Source organism: Octodon degus, unplaced genomic scaffold, assembly GCF_000260255.1.
Source record: "Octodon degus isolate 3935 unplaced genomic scaffold, OctDeg1.0 scaffold00025, whole genome shotgun sequence".
In the NCBI taxonomy this organism is placed as follows: domain Eukaryota; kingdom Metazoa; phylum Chordata; class Mammalia; order Rodentia; family Octodontidae; genus Octodon; species Octodon degus.
The window spans coordinates 9,906,649-9,921,200 of NW_004524601.1; the positions used below are offsets into that span (position 1 = coordinate 9,906,649).

At 44.1% G+C, this 14,552-nt stretch overlaps 1 protein-coding gene across 2 annotated transcripts in view; it reads right to left on the bottom strand.

The window, feature by feature from the left end:
- The window catches only part of Mfsd6 (major facilitator superfamily domain containing 6), a 60,619-nt gene extending 46,198 nt beyond the window's left edge, over positions 1–14,421 (bottom strand). Inside the window, exon 1 of one of the 2 annotated variants that reach the window (XM_023712294.1) lies at positions 14,401–14,421. The gene's annotated coding sequence lies outside the window, so the exon portion shown is untranslated. Of the gene's footprint in view, positions 1–711; positions 889–14,400 lie in introns of those variants that run through there. The other variant, XM_023712293.1, reaches the window with a different exon arrangement.
- Positions 14,422–14,552: the final 131 nt, after the last annotated feature.

Here is a 14,552-nt window from a genome sequence, read left to right on the forward strand (position 1 = left end):
CAGGATGCTGGAGTGAATTCTGACCCAGGGTTCACCAAGCCATTCCTTCCCGTCCTGACTTGAATCAATGATTCAAATGGGTCACAGCTCCTGGGGCCGGGGAGATGGCTCAGTAGGATAAGCACTTGACTGGCAAATGCAAGGATCTGAGTTCAATCCCCGGTTCCACAAAAAAAAAAAAAAAAAAAAAAAAAACAACAACAAATGGGTGTGGAGGATCATGAGGCCACACAAGGCTTTTCTTGTTGTGTACGTCCAGCAGTTAAGTCTTCTCAAACTATCAACAAACGCAGAGTAGTTAAGGAGGCGTCCTCCAGTAAAACCCGCAGCCCCTTTTATTTGAGCCAAATGTAGTAACTGTCCTATGAATGGCAAACTTAAACTTACAAGCAAAAAATTTTCTGTTTCCACTCAGGACAGGAAATTTCAGATTCAGTATCTTCATGCTATGCCCAGACTTTGATGATAAAGGAACCAAACCTCGCAGAAATCACCACCAGTAATGCAATACAGCATGACTCAATCATCTGTGTCATCACAGGACTGAAGACAAAAAGAAACAAGCCACACTGCCGAATTTTAATAAAATGATTTTCTGAAGTAGCGAGTACGTCACTGGCGGAGTTACCTTGTACAATATAGCATGTTACATGTATAGATGGAGAAAAAGTAAGAAGAAAAATATATTTATATGCTGAGTGAGGCACTTACTGTTTACAAAGCGAGGGGACATCTTCTTTACAAAGAGGTTGGTATGGGCTGGAAGTTTGGTCTCCTCTCCCTAAATTCAGAAGCTGAACTCCTAATCTCCAGTGTAGGCAGTTAGGCTCACAACAGCAGAGGTGGGACCCCATGGCCCAGCAGGAAGACAGAGAAATGTCTTCTCGTGTGCACTTGATGAAAAAAAAAAAGCCACCCGAGGACACGGTGAGCAGCTGCCCGCAAGCCAGCACGGAGGCCCTTGCCAGGAGCCAGGGTCATCGCATCCTGGCCTTAGACTTCCCAGTCTGCACAGTTCTGAGAAACACCATGATCGTGCAGCCTGCTGCCCTGCCTTGCATGACATCGTTTTGTGACAGCCACTCAAGCAGATCCACACAGTGTCAACCACCACGAACCCATTCAGCTAACCTCTCATTTGAAACTTCAGTCTTAAAGCTTCCTCTTTTTTTTTTTTAAAAGAAAGTTTTAAAAAGAGTGGGAAGACATTTCAAATCATACACAGCAATCTACGAAGATTTCTCTGGGAACTACTGCAGGCTTGCTGTTCCTGCTCCTGGGAAGGGCTTTTGTTTATTTTTTGGAAAGAAGGAAAGTCTTCTCACCTACCACACTCTAGTGATAGTAATCAACACCACAACTGTGAAAATAAAACACAGCCTTTTCAACCCTGGAAAGCCATCAGAGTGGTACCTACATGGAGTCTTTCAAATAGCAGGTATCTCTGAATTATTTATGAGAGGCAATGAAATCATCCTTGTTGAAATTGATAGCTTTCTTCATTAAGTATTTAAATTAAAATGACTCAAGTATTCTTTGTTATCTATAAATACATAAGCATAAGGAAATGAATTAAACTTTTGAAGGAAAGAAACTTTGAGCATGTATTTGGAATAAACACTGCCAAAGGTCAGATTCCAAACACAGAGATGCACGCTGGGACACAGCAGAGCATAATTCTCAGTGATGGAGAGGAAGCAGCCCTCGAGTAACCAAAAGGGACGTTCCCCTTGTGCCGTGGCCACTGTAACTCAGTGCTGTAGTTTGCCAGCCTCCACTGACAGTCTCCATGCCTTTAAGCATGAGAGTCCTGCTGTTTACCAGGAGCAGCGACAACAAGGGTCACTGTAAAGGAGCCGCAGAGTCCCCCACGTGCTCAGGAACCCCATCCCTGAACATCCAGCACCTTCCAGAACACTGCTTCCATCCAACCCACCATGTTTTAAAATTCAGGCCTCCATCAGCAACTGCTAGCCGCTTAGCTGAGATCAGGAAAAAGGATACAGACTTGCTCTAGGACAGCCACACGAGATACAAGGGCTTTACACTGTGCAAACGTAAATGACTGTTTCGGACCTGTCCTCCTCCTCCCAGGGCCATGCCAGGGCTGCTCCATGGCTGAGGCAGCTGAGGGAAGCAAAACTGGTCCAAGGCCTGTCAGTCTGGTTTTGGGCAGGAGCCCTCCAGGCACTCCAGGCTGCCTCCACACTGCTTGGATCTTTCGCCCACAGCGGTTCTGCTGACTGAACCTGACCCTGTCACCCAACTCATTCTTCTAGAAGCTTTCCCAGGCTCCTTGCAAACTGCGCTAGGCGACAGTTTTCTCTGGGCAAAAAACAGATCCATCTTGACAGTGCATTTGCATCCTCGTAGGGGCCTGCTGTGTTATCTGGTCACCTTTATTACTGACCACCGAGCATGCTTAAGCAACACTTGCCAGGGGGTTAGCATGAGGTGACAACTGAATCCTTACCACAGTCCTTGGGGTGGGCATGATCACCTTCCTACCTCATAGCCAGGGAAGCACCTGCACAGACATTTCAGGTCACTCCAGGAGCTGAATTCACACCCAGACAGCCACTGCTTCTCCAAGTAGCATGTAGCTGTTAGACAGAGACGCCAACTGCCTGGTCCAGGGCCTCAAAGACTAGCTTTACAGTAGACAGTATGAACCCAGGACCCAAGAAACACTGAATAATGGGAAAGGGTTAAGCAGCCAGTTAGACAAATAAGGAAAGAGAAGCCTCACAGCATTGCATAATGAAGTATAAAAAACAAGTGTTACAGACAATATGAATACTTCTGGGGTCCTGAGTAAGGAGCCCATAATACCTGTAGGGGTTGGCAAGAGAGGTGGGGGCTTCCATGGAACCCTGAAAGATGGGAAGGCTTCACCTTAGGCAAAGATGAATGGGGAAACAGCTCTAGCATAGGGAATGAAAAGGAAGTATTTAGGCACAGGGGCCCAGGGCTCAATCCCCAGGCCTGCCATGCTGGCCCCGCCCCCGGGGTGCACTGAGATGGCAATTGAGACTGGGCGTGGTGGCGTATGCCTGTGATCCCAGCTCTTGGGAGGCTGTAAAAACGATAGATCACTATAAGTCTGATCTAGTACTGAGAGCCTGAACACCCTGTAGACCATTCCCTAAAATACACACAAAAAGAAAGAATTTATACCAGGCAGGTGAGCCACATGAGGTTACAAGATAGCAAGAGAGAACACTGGGCTTTGACTATCCGGCTGAGGCTGATGCAACACAAAATAAAACTCTAGAGACCTAGGCCTCTGAGAGAGGCCTTTTGTTAACCCATCAGCTGTAATTTTTTTTTTTTTTTTTTTTTTGTGGAACTGGGAATTGAACTCAGGGCCTTGCGCTTGCCAGGGAAGTGCTTATTCTACTGAGCCATCTCCCACATAATCATTAACAGCTATAAATTGAGCACCAGCCATTAGAGGGCACAGTTCCCACGGGGATGTCCACGCAGTGGGGGACACGGGTAAGCACACAAAGAGCATGCTGTGCCAAATGTTAAAACAAGAGCAGGCACAGGTGACACCGAAGTCCTTGGGCCAGCCCTCAAGGGAGACTTGAAAGCCATGAAGCGTGCCCTGGAAGAGAAGTGGACCCTGAGCCAGAGGGCCTGCGCAAAGACTGTGGGATTCCAGAGGAGTGGGAGAGAGTGGCGCCCCAGCTCCTGCGGGCTTCGAGCCCTGGGAAAGCTTTTCCGGGCTCAGAGCATTGGTCTGCTCGTCTGCACATGAGGAACATCAGAATGCTTTTCCCACGTGGTGGCCGTAGCCCGAAGGGTGGAAGAGTGGAGGGCATGCTGGCCTTGCCTAGTGCAGCGCTTGGTGCACACACTAGAGCATTCCGACATGTCGCTTCTTCGGAGAGTAACAGGAAGCCCAAAGAGGACAAAGCCAGAACACAGCATGGCCACATTCATAGTTCATACAGATCGCCCATCCGAGCTGCAGTCTGGACAGAAGAGGGCAGGGGTTCAATACTCTGTGACTTGTATCTCATACAACATTTTGTAGTATCTTGAAATAAACCTGTCACGCTGTCCTCACTCCTTTCTGTGTATCTGGAAATAGCTCTAGACCTGATCTAGACCTGGTTTTATTACTGCTATCTTTTCTCAGATTTCTCCTGTCTATACAACAAGAGTATGAACTCGCTAGGAATATAGTATTTTGCATATTGCCCTTTACTTCTGCAATCTTGCATCAAATACTGATTATTCTTATAAGCACTTGGTGACAATGTATATATGAGTTTATTAAAGTTTAACATGATCAGAGATTAATTTTAGAAGTAGAGCAAAATCCCAGATGTTCTCTTGGCTTTGACCAATCAATGCCTCTTTGAGCCTCTTTTTATTTTAAATGTAAAAAGGAGACAAAAATACAAACTCAAGGCAACAAACTCACAGAGGAACTCTAGGGCCTAAATAAAAACCACGTAAAAATGCATTTTGTTAATTGAAAAGCAATGCCTGAACACTGGGTGGTGGTTGCAATTTTATTGCAGGAAATGGAGTTGCCCCCAAAGCATTCTTCCCAGGTGAGTGTTCTAGGGTTCTCCGGCACCACCCCTGGACCAGGTTAGTTTTCCACCCATCAATACTTGTGGGTTTATGCCCAAGTTCATCCCCCAGCCCGCAGCCTGATGGGAGGTACGGGGCACAGACTCACTAGAGAAAAAACAGACTGGAGCGATCAGTATCTCTTAAAGAGCAGTAACTAGGCATTTAAAATGTTTTCCTCTTTGGGTCACTCACATTTGTAACAACAGAAATCTGCATGAAAGGAGCTGAAACCTACTCTAGATTTCCCTTCCATCTGCTGAAAGAGTGAAAGAAAGGAACTATTTTTATCGCTAAAGGGCGGGGAAGCCACTGCTAACCATAAAGGTGGAATAATCATAAAAGGCTAAGTGGATTTTCACTTTTACTTTGCAGACAGAAACAATTAAATGTCAAGTTTTAGAATTTTCAACTTAGGCACTTTCAATTGCATCAACCATCATGCAAGCAGATTCCTACTTATTTTAGGCTTTTAATTAATCATTGTTTCAAAAAGCATAGTTTAAAGCTGGCTCTCGAACCTCATTTCCTGCTACCTTTTAAATAAACTTCCTGCCTTAACACAAGCCCAGCATTAAGAACACACAACACTTCATATTGTAGCCCTTCTGTAAAAAACATTTTTTTTTTGCCAAGACACTGAACTGCCCAAACCATACTTGAGCTTACGCTCCTCTTGCCTCAGGCTCCCAGAGTGCTGGCATTGCAGACACGCACCACCGTGTCTAAGTATGCAACTCTTGCCCCCTTTCTATTAACGTGTTTTCTCAGGAAGGGTCCTAAAAGGGCGACTACGGTCACGTGGAAGCTGGGAAGTCTACACATCAAACTGGAGCCCACGAAGTACAAATGGCCAATAAATACGGGAAAGACGGGTCAGCATGGCCGGCCAGGAGGGAAATGAAAATTACACCAACCCTGAGGTTCCAACTTGCTCCAGAAAGGACGGTCATGAGAAAATTGAGTAGTAACAACTGCCCATGCGGGGAGGGAGATGAGCGTTTCCACACTGCTGGTGGGAACCTAAACAATCGCTACGGAAACCTGTAAGAGAGTCCTCAAAATACTGAAACTAGAAATGCCATCCAACCTGGCTTTTCCTCTTCTAGGTATCGTCCCCAAAGAGTTAAAGATGTCATACTACAGAGATGCCAATACAACACAGCTCACAATAGCTACATCTTAAAAGCAGTCTCTTCGCCCATCAACAGAGAAATGGATAAAGAAAATGTGGTATTTATATAAAATGGAGCACTAGTCTGCCATAAAGAAGGAAGCATTTCAGTCATTTTTTTTTTAGGAAGATGGATTCAATTTGGGACCATAATGTCTCAAATTGGGAAGTAAATAACACACAAGCCTAAATAGCACAGGGATTCCCTAACACAAGAAATTTGAAGTATAAAGAAATTAAAGAGCAAAATAAAAGACTAGGAAACAGGGAGACTGCTCTTTTGCAAAAGGGAAGGGGACAAATAAGGGTAGAAGAAAGGAAGGAAAGAGAAGGGGGCAGGAAAAGAACAAGCTGTGTTTTGACCATGGACCAACGCCCCATGCTGCACACGACCACCACGTACTGCAAATGTGCACTCACAAAAATAAATCGAAAAAACAAAATGATGTCTCCAAACTCCACACGTGCTACTCCAAGTAAAAGGCTGGGAGGGGAGAGGGGAAGGACAGACCCTCGCACCTCCGCTGCCACAGTGAAGCTGACTGTGGGAAGCCTGTCTGGACAATCCCGTTACTTATTATTTCAGAGGGCATAAATTTGTTTCTATGCCAGTGAACACAGAAAATGGTAGATTTCTTGTCTTTTCATACTATAAAATGAAAAATATTTAAAGTTTAGTACTGGGCTGGCAAGACAGCTCAGCGGACTATGTGCCTGCTTAGGCAAGTGCAGGGAAGGGACCAAGGTTCGACCCCAATGCCTTGCCAGCCCCATCCTGTGGGCACACTGAGCTGGTCACCTAGACTGGGCATGGTGGCCCATGCCTGTAATCCCAGCGCTAGAGAGGCTGAAAACAAGAAGATCACTATGAGTCTGAGCTGCATAGTGAGACCCTGCACCAAATACATAAAAAAAAAAAAAAAATAAGAATACAGTTGAGTACTGAAAGCAATAATTTATTTAAGGTTCACAGAAAGATTTTCCTCAGTAGATTATAGTTTGCTATACTTTAGAAGCAATTTCAACAAAATGTGTATCTGCCTTTTAAAAGACAAATTATTTCTCTCTCAGTGTTTGTTGTCTGTGTAGAGGAATGCTATTGACTTTTGGGTATTGACTTTATAACCTGCTATGCTACTGAATTTGTTTATTAACTCTAGGAGCTTCTTGGTGGACTTTTCTGGGTCTTCCAGATAGAATGTTATGTCATCTGTAAATAATGATAGCTTAATTTCTTTACTTATTCTTATTCCCTTTATTTCTCTTTCCTAATGGCTCTAGCTAATGATTCCAGAACTATATTGGAGTGGTGACAGAGGACATCCTTGTCTTGTACCTGATCTGAGAGTAAAAGATTTAAAATTTTCCCATTTAGAATTATGTTGGTTGCTGTACTGTCATAGGGGGCTTTTAACAGATTGAGGTAGAGGCCCTCTATTTCAATTTTCTGTAGGACTTTGACAAGAATGAGTGTTGGACTTTGTCAAAGGCCTTTTCTGCATCAACTGAGATGATCATGTGGTTTTTAGATTTGGCTCTATTGATATAATGTATTACATTTATAGATTTGCATATATTGAACCATCATTGCATCCCTGGGATGAATCCTACCTGGTCATGGTGTATGATCTTCTTGATGAATTGCTGTATTCTATTTGCTAGGATTTTATTGAGGATTTTTCCATCTGTGTTCATGAGGGAGATTGGCCTATAGTTTTCTTTTTTAGCTGAATCTTTCTCTGGTTTTGGTATCAGTATAATACTTGCCTCTAGGAATAATTCTGGGAGGACTGCTTCCTTTTCAATTTCATTGAAGAGTTTGAGGATTGGGATTATATCTTCTGTAAATTTCTTGTAGAATTCAGCTGTGAATCCATCAGGACCTGGGCTTTTCTTTGTCGATAAGCTTTTTATTACATTTTGAATTTCACTGGCTGGGCTATTGAGAGTTCTTATATATTCTTAATTCAGTTTTGGTAATTTGAACCTTTCTAGGAATCTATCCATTTCTTCTGTGTCTTCGATTCTGTGAGAGTAGAGATTTTTAAAGTAGCTATTGATGATCTTCTGAACTTCCAGAGGGTCTGTAGTAATTTCTCTCTTTTAATTCCTTATTACTTGAATTTGAGTTTTTTCTTTCCTCTTTTTGATACAGTTAGCTAGGGGCTTATCAATTTTATTTGATCTTTCAAAGAACCAGCTTCTTGATTCATTAATTTTTTAATTTGAACATTGAGGGATTTTTTAAACCTAGTCAAATTCCACTTTCATGTACAAATATGCAATTTTCTCCAAAATCTTTTTCAAAAGAGAACTGACTCAGACAAATATAACAAGTACAGGATTCTGGGCTCAAAAACAAAATACTAAGAATACAGAAAAATGTGCACTATACCAGTAAATTAAAACCATCCACAGGCATCAGTAATGTATCATTAAGTTATGGCCCTGCCTTGTGTTATATATTAATACTACACTTATAACAGGCCCTTAATAAATGATTAATAACACACCTGTATTAACACATGGTTATTCTAATACTATGAGAAACCGGAGTAATCAAGGTTAAAGAAAGCATACTCTATTCAAAGGACAGTATTTTAAGCCAAAGTTTATAGGGGCTTTCTTCTCAGACACATCATTTAGGACTTGATAAATTTAAACCAGAAAACAGACTTCAAAGTTTAACCTACATTTTCCTATACACACGTAGTTACTGTCAATGATTTTTACCTACATCCCCTCAGGGCTGGGGACTTGGCTTAGTGGTAGAATGCTTGCCTAGCAAGATGGAAGCCCTGGAGTTAGTCCTTGGCACCAAAAACAAAAACTCTATCTCCCCTAAAAAAACAATCCAACCAAAAGAAAAAAAAAAAAAAAAACCAAAACAGTAAAATCAGAAAAGACCGAAAACAGAAAAGGCAACTAACTACATTCCCTGAATGTATGAGAAATTTAGTATATGTTTAACACATTCTACTATAAATAATCTAAAAATCATTTAATTTTGTTTTTTATGCCATTTTGGTTCTGTTAAATTGAAAGGTATGATGTACTATCAATTTACATGATATAATTACTTCATAAAAAGGCTTATTACCTAGCTTATTAAAGAAAAATGTTTTAACATAAGTGCCAGATCAATACTGTTTTTTTGTTGTTGTTTTTGTATTTTGGGGAAGGGTCTACAGGGTGTTGAGGGTCTCACTACTAGATGAGACTTGTAGTGATCCTCCTGTTTACAGCCCCCCGAGAGCTAGGATTACAGGCGCACACCACCACGCCCAGTCTCAACTGCCGTCTCAATGTGCTGGGGTGGGCGAGGGCGGCACAGCAGGCCCAGGCATGGAACCCCCGGATCGAATGTTGTTTGTGTACTGAGATGTTAGGGATGGAACCCACTACATCCACAAACATTAAAAAAAATTTTTTTTTGAAATAGGATCTGGCCAAGTAACCAATAATCCCAGGCTGGGAATATTGTGATCCTCCTTCATCAGCTGCCAAGAGTACTGGGATTATAGGCATGTACTACCATGCCCAGATATTGATATTTTTTGAACTGAAAATATTAAATACAGGCCAGGATGAGGAATGACAGGGTCTCTCATAAAATGAGAATAGAAATATAAGCTTTCTAGAAGGCAAAGATTTAAATTTGAGGGCATTTACTGAAATACTTTTCATAACAATTCAAAATAAAACAAAGAAATAAGCAAGCAATACTAGGACAGTTAAATAATCATGGTATATTCATATGAGAGAAATATTAGAATCTTATCTCCATGTGACAGCAAAACAACTTAATTACATGGGAAAATATATCACATTAAATGAAAACAGCAGGATATAAACTTCTACACATAGGAAATCTATATCTTCTAAATCTACAAATCACATATGAAATATATTTTATAGAAAGACTTAAGGAAAATAATACCAAAATGTTCTAGCAGCTATCTCCATGTGGTAAAATTAAGACTTATTTTTTTCTTATACTTGGCTGATTTTTATTTATTTATTTTTTCCAATGAGCTCTTAGCACTGTTAAGAGGCAAGCTATTTCAAATGCGACACCCTGACCCTTGATCCTCCAGCCAGGGAGGACAGCAGGGAGGCGCTAAGGTGCATTCTGATGACCCTCCAATATCCTGTGCTTCCCACTGAAGTGGCCCCTTACGGAGGCTTTGAACTTGGCAGGGGAGACCGCATGCCTCCGAACTGAAAACCAAAATGTGTGTCATCTTAACCCTTTTGAAAATAAAACAAGATCTAGTACTCAAACTCCCTCATTAAGGTGAGCTGCGCACATTTATCCACTAAACGTGACCCTGCAGACATCTTCGGGGAGCGGCAGGAAGAGGCCTTCGTAATCTCTGAAGAAGCTCCACGCTGTCCACTAATCAGGTTAGTGGAGAGCAGCACAGTCCTTTGGCGTCACAGCCCATGTGGAAGCCACTTCATCTGCCTGGGCTTTGTGCTCTCAGTGAGGGGACTCTGCTTTGGGGGACAGAAACCTTGTTTGCTGAGGATCCAGCTTTGCCTCTATCTTATCATAACCTGTGTAGTCAGGACACTTAGGAGAGAAAAATTCCCGACAGGGGACATGGAACCCACGCCTGCCCGTTCCTGGCCTCTGCTAGCAAAGTCCCCTCATCACCCGCAGCATCAAGGGGCCCAGTGCACTGTCCCCCAGCTCTCCTGGGCACCTGGCGTGGAGCACAGGTCTCCGCGCTCACCCCACACAGGCAGCCAACTCCCGGCCCAGACGAATCACCCACTTTCCCTGGCGGTTGGCCTCAAATCAGGCGTGCACAGGCAGCTCCAGTTCCTCTTTCCTGTTCTCCTTTTCATCCTCCGCAGAGCCATACGGGGGCTCCCCCTGGCCACAGCTGACTCACGGTGCGCACCCCCCCTTCTCACCCCAGTTGCCTCCCAGTCTCCATCAAAAGGCTTCTCAACTTTTCTTCAGAGTCATTCTGAGTTGGACTTTCCTGTTTTCCACTTAGAGAAAGTTTCCTGAATTAGAGTCCAGTCTCCAGAACAAATGTCAAGAAAGGGGTCCACAGCCCACTTCCTTCGGGCCCTGACGAGGCTTTTCTAACCGCTGAGTTTCTTCAGTCTTTACCCCATTCCCTCCCTCACTCCCAACCCTGGAACTGGCCAGAAGCAACACCGAGCCCTTGCTTCCATGGGCGGGCTTCAGCAGGCCTCCAACATGGGCCTCAATCCGCTCACACAGCCCGAGGAAGACGGCGGCCACCTTGCACATGTACGTGTGGCTGTGGCCTTGGCTTTGACGGGTGCCCTGTATGTGTGTATGTGCTTTTTAAAGAAAATATAGCAACCAGGGTGGTCATATGTAGCAGACACAAATTAATATGTGCCTCAAAGCAAGGTAAGTGATCTAAAGACACGATGTAGTTGTTCCACAGTTTAAAAGCAAATGTTTTGGTTTTCTATTCTGGCTTCTGCATCGATAAATCAAGCAGGGCTTGTCTTAACCAATGACTGGTAGTTTCCAAAAGGTGCCCAGAGAACAAACCTGAAATGATGTTATTTTGCAAAACAGTAAATAAATATCTTCTAAATAAAAAGAATCAAAAGCAGCTACAACATGAAGCCCCAGAGCAAGCACACAGGGTAACCTGTCGTTCAGGATTTATGGTAAGTCAAGGTTCGTCCAAACCCTTTTCACCCTCCAGGGCCGGCACAAGAGACACCCACAGAGAGATTTTCTTGGGTAGCTAAGTGTTCCCATTGCCTCACAGAGAAGTCACATCAGATATGTGTTTGGTTTTCCCAGAAAGCCAAAATGCTACTCCCCTGGCAAATGCTGTGATAGTTTTGCTTTGAGGAAAAAAGTTTCACCCAAACTGGCTTCTTGGTAGGGTAAGATTTTGCAACTGATGTAAAAGTGTCCTAAATCAATACTCTGAGATTTTGATTCTGACTAAAACATAATTAAACCCCTAAATGAAATGTTTGACACCACCTAAAATTTGGTCGGAGTCTCTCTTCTGCAAAACCACCTTACAATTATCTTCTTGCGACTATCTGTGATAAGCCTAGAATGAACCAAATTTATCTGGATTTCCTTGGAGCACAATACACAAGAAGAATGTTTCTTCATTCTGAAAAAGCCTGAAGGAATTTCGCTCTGGATTTATAAGCCTGACCAGGGATGTGTATCAATTTTAAGATTCTTAGCATTCATTTTTGTGAATTTTACATGGAATGGGGCAGAACTGTAGGATTATATTTACTAAACACATATGCATCAGACTAATGTGATGATAACCTCTTGCTCCTGATTACATTATTAAATATAATTATACCTCAAGTCACATAGTTTCATGAGAAACTACAGCCATAACTTCATGAGAGACAGACCAGGCAAACTGCTTTTTTCTACTGTACCTTTTACAGATTGTACTGTAGAGAATGAGGATGCTCCCAATACCTACTGCCACTAGCAAGGGAGGGAAGACACGAATCCTTCCTCAGTGTCTATCAAAGCCTGCACATTGAGGAGAAAAACGGAGGAAGATACTACAGCTGCTGTTAGAAAGGATAAGGATCAGTCATCTAAGACTCCTACTCTGCCCAACAGCTGCAACACCACCAGAGCGCCGTCCATCTCTTTGATCACCCAAGTCCTATTTCACTCCCCTGACAACATGAGGTTAGGCACATACAACATTCTCTGGAGATGTGTTTGTGTGTGTGTGTGTGTGTGTGTGTGTCTTTTTGAGACAGGGGCTCGATATGCAGTTCAGGCTGGTCTCGAACTCACAACGAATGTCCTGCTTCAGCCTCCCAAGTGCTGAGATTACAGGTGTGCGCCACCACAGCTGGCTTGAGATTTTTTTTATAGAGTAAATTAATTCTATTCTTTTGCTTCTCTTTTTAGTTTATATAATAGAAGAACATAGGCTTGTCCCAAATATTTTTGAACATCTCAAACCTAACTTTACAAAGAAAGAGGTAAAACACTATCTCTACACCTCCACTTCTCCTTAAGGTAAGTCACTTTCAACACCTGGTACTTGTATATAAATTGGAGAAAAAGTATATAAATATATACATATAACTATATATGTATATGAGTAAATATATAATAAAGGCATATAAATATATCAAGACATTCAAAAAGTATACAAAATTATATAAAATGTATCTTTTTCCCCCCCAAGCCAGTGTACCAAAGCAGCTGGCAGACTCACAAGTATTGCATTTTTCCCAAAATGAGATTGCTAAGTCAAAATTTATCAAACAGCGAAAGACACAAAAGCAAACGGCTAACGCAAACTACCATGCATCCACTACAAATCTGTTCTTCTCCATGGGTAGATGCTCTCATGGCCGATCTGCAAAGCCAAGAAGCAAAGTCAACTAGCTGGCAGGTGGCAACACCTGAGGAGTCCCAAGCAGGGAGAGCCGCTGGGCCTGTCCTATGCCCCGGGGCCTGGCACACAGGGAGGGTTGAATCTCACTCCACCTCTAACTGATTTTGTGGCTGGGGTAAGTTGCCCAACTTTTCTGGGTTTCCTTTTCATCTCGAGCACAATTAGGTGAAAGACACCTTCAGAGATTTTAAAATGCAACTCTTTGGGGTTAAGTCTTGCAAGTGCTCTAAAAGTGCCTTATGACTTGCTAATATCCAGTAATTATATACGATGGATCTAGTAACCAATACCCACATCACCAAATACCTGCGAGCCCTGTTTTGTCTTTGTTTTCCAGATTATGTGTTGTATTTATCCTATTTGTGTTGACATAGAGTGCCTTAGACATAAAGTAATGCCTTAGAAATAAAGGACTATAAACATGCTTGATAGCTTTAACGCATATTGAAACAGTACCCTTTCTCTCCTCCCCCTAAATGTCTAGTCCTGGGCTCATGAACAAGGTACCCACATTTCCCTAATGGATGCCAGGTCGGACTCGTAACTTGAGACAAATACATTCCCGGTTCAGAGTTAACGTGCAGCCACTATAAGCCCCCAGTGCTGACCTTCTCAATAGCAGGTTGCCTTTTCTTTTAGCTGGCAAGGCCGGATCATGTCTGCACCTTTAGCGGCTCAGGCCCACGCCCGACCTCCTAATCCTCACCCCTTAATTACTCCGGGCTGGTCCATCCACTGTGCCGGCCACTGTACAGCCACCTAAGGGCTTAGGCTGACACCTATCACGGGTTTTTAGAAAGGCTAGGACGGAACTGGGCCGCTGCCCCATTCAATCCGCGATTGCACACCTGAGGAAATGGGCCCGGGCCCCGGGACACGCCCCAGGGCGTGCAGCGAATGCCAGTTGGGGTTTCAGGGTTCTTCCTTATCACTCATGGGCCAGGTATGATACAGCCCAGGACTTCTGTGGGGTGCTTATTAAACATTCTTGGACGAGGGGAAAACTCGCGGTTCTGACTGCGCAGAACCCAGGGCGTCCCGGGGGTGACTGCCCGGGGACCGGGTCCACCTGGCTACGCGGGAAAGGCGCGAGGGGCAGCCGTACCCTGGCGTCCGCCGTGCGCTCGGACAGGGGAGCGGGGCACAGGGCGCGAGCACCCGGGCACCGGGGCCAGGGCGGGGCGGCTGGGGGCGCGGAGGTGGGCGAGGTGTCCCCGGGTTTTTCACCTGCGGAGGCAGCTGCGGCCCGCGGCCTCGGGCTCCTCCGGCTCTGGGGCCGCACAAGCGGCCTCGCCGTTGCCCGGGAGTGCGGGGCTCTCACCTCCGCCTGGTCCGCGGCCGGGGCCGACGGGGCGGAGGGGCCTGGAGCCCGAGCCCGC